This window comes from Austrofundulus limnaeus, unplaced genomic scaffold, assembly GCF_001266775.1.
Source record: "Austrofundulus limnaeus strain Quisiro unplaced genomic scaffold, Austrofundulus_limnaeus-1.0 Scaffold317, whole genome shotgun sequence".
NCBI classification, from domain to species: Eukaryota; Metazoa; Chordata; class Actinopteri; order Cyprinodontiformes; family Rivulidae; genus Austrofundulus; species Austrofundulus limnaeus.
Genome location: NW_013952719.1, coordinates 506,082 through 508,982, shown reverse-complemented (window position 1 = coordinate 508,982; position 2,901 = coordinate 506,082).

Below are 2,901 nucleotides of genomic sequence, written 5' to 3'. Positions count from 1 at the left end.
ACACACACACACACACACACACACACACACACACACACACACACACGCTCAGCTTTTACAGATACTACAGGCCAAAAACCTGTTTAATTGGAATTATCTGGTGATATTAAAGTGAAATACACTGATGATGGAGTGAAAAAGATACAACATGGAATAATAGCAATGCTTACAACAAACAGGACATTTCCTATTTTTCTTACAATTAAAAGACAGTGTTTTATTTTTGGTATTGTTGAGTCATCAACTTTTTCAGTGAATATTCATGTATTGATGCACAGTATTCAAATACTAATGAATAAAACAAAACTGCATGATAACTATGAATTATCAGATAATATGTAACCAACAGTGGTGGGCACGGTTCCCCTAAAGCACTAATAGTGGAACTAATTTCCCGATTAGTGCTTTAGGGCTTTCGCTAATTTTAAAATTTATTAGTGGATTAGCACTTGCTAAATTTATAGGCTAAATTTAGAAGCACTAACTGAGGTCTATAAATGTTATTGAACAGCTGAGGGTGAAAGCTGTCACACATTTTGTTCATATGGGTGTCACTTATCCACTAGGTGACATATTTATAATATATGAACACAAATACAGCTGTGGAATGTCAATGATAAGTCTGAAGAGAGCAACACAGCAATATGTGACTCATGTTTACCTAATTTCCCTCTGGGATCAATAAAGTATTTTTGAATTGAATTGAATGTTGTCTGTTGAAGTATGTTCATGGGTTGACTGTTTTTTTTTTTTTAGTGCTTTAGAATTAGTTTTTGCTAAAACGTTCAGTGCATTAGTGCTTTAGAATTAGGGGACCTAAATATTTGAGTTAGTGCTTTAGAATTAGGGGACCTAAATWTTTGAGTTAGTGCTTTAGAATTAGGGGACCTAAATATTTGAGTTAGTGTTTTAGGGCTGGTGAAACTAATTTTTAGATTAGTGCTGTCTACCACTATTTACCAATATTAATAAATCATGACAATACTTTTCTGTGTAATCTGCCCATGCTAATTAATTAACCCCTATAACATGAGAGAGGCATATTTTATTTGCTAACAGGCTAAATGGGCCCCCTGCTCTTTAGTCTGGTATACTTGGTTTAAAAAGTAAAAGAGATCAAAACTTGATACATCTGATCACCGAACAATTTTGCAAATTGAATGAGCTTTGGCACAAAGAGGACAGCTGTCTTTCCRGATGTTCCGGGGCGGCTGGTAGAGTGGTTAGGGGAGTTGACCTGGAACTGGAAGGTYGTCGGTTCGATTCCTGTCCAGTCGACTCAGTCATTTTGTCCTTGGGCAAGACACCTTACCCGCCTTGCCTACTGATGGTGGTCAGAAGGTCCGGTGGCGCCTGTGTATGGCAGCCTCGCCTCTGTCAGTGTGCCCCAGGGCAGCTGTGGCTACAATTGTAGTTTGCCATCATCAGTGTGTGAATGTGTGTGCGTGGGTGAATGTCTGCAGTGTAAAGCGCTTTGAGTGTCCCTGATGGATAGAAAGGCGCTATATAAGTACAGTCCATTTACCATTTGTTCCCGGCTTAGAGATTTAAGCGATATTTGTGGATGGCACAGTGAACTTTGCTTACAATGATTTGTGTGTTTCTGAGCACATGGAGTGATATCTGTGACAAAATCAAACCTGTTTTTTTTTATGCAGTGGCCCCTGAGGGCCTAAAGATCTTCTATATTGATTTTCAGTCTTGTCTTTTGAGCTCAGAGATTTCTGGGGTTTCTTGAAACCTTTTGACGATACACTGCCCGGCCAAAAAAAAAAAAAAAAAAAGCCTCATGTTGGATAATTACTGCATGGGTGTGTAGCATTTTCCTGCACATAAATAATAATTTCTGATTAGATTTCACTTGTTTCTATGGCAACGGCTCAAAGAGGAAGAAAACCCCCACTTTAACTTCAGACTATTTCTGAAGACTTTTGCATGGAACTTCCTTTGTGGCTTGAATTAACATCTCTTACACAAACCCCCACCAGACGTCCTGACGCCTTACTGTTAATAGATAAGAATTGCCACATTCCTGTTCCGAACCCCACGAGTTCTGTTGCTTCCATCCCCCATAAGCACAGGACTGTCTGTTTGCTCCTCTTCAAAGGGATCATAAATGCCTTTAACCAGACTCTACGGCGTGACTGGGAACAAAGGAATCTACATTCTTCATTAAATGTGGAAAAAAAGGGGAAAAGATAAAGGAATATGTGTATCTAATGTTTTCTGTCTTATTGCAAAGAATGTCATCAAATCCATTTTTCTTGCAAGAAAGAACTAAAAAGACCATAAAGGATCTACTAAGTTTGCTTAGTTAACTATTCAATAGCTGTGTGTATTGTGGTGTTAATTGTTATGATGAAATGTTTTCCTGAAGAAGATGTGTGTTTTATTTCATGATTTAATCCTTAGAAACTTTAGGATTTGAATCGTTCAACCAATTCTGGGTTGAACGAACAGCCATCATTTAATATCGACTCAAAACCTGAGTTTGATTTTATAGAATAAGCTAATTGTAATTCATGCGTCGTTTTTAGTTTGTTTTCTCTACAGAGTTGAAATCAAATTAAGAAGTCTTGCAGCCACCTGGGGAGGACCGGACCCCGTTGTCACCAGCTCATCACCCACCTTTCTGACTGAAGGGCCAGCAGCTGAACAGACACCCTGAGTGTCCGACCGGCCACTACACTGAAGCACTTCTTTGGGGAAAATCACCTGAGATACATCGGTCAGCCGACAACTACTTCTGGTACCGCCATCAGCAGAACAAAAGGATAAAAGTGAACATTTGTCCTGGTGACACACAGGTTTTCAGACGTAATTTGATTCTTATCTTTGTATGAGATTTGGTAAACTAAAAGATTGTTCTCCCTAATTTAACTAGGACCCCCTTAGTTAAAT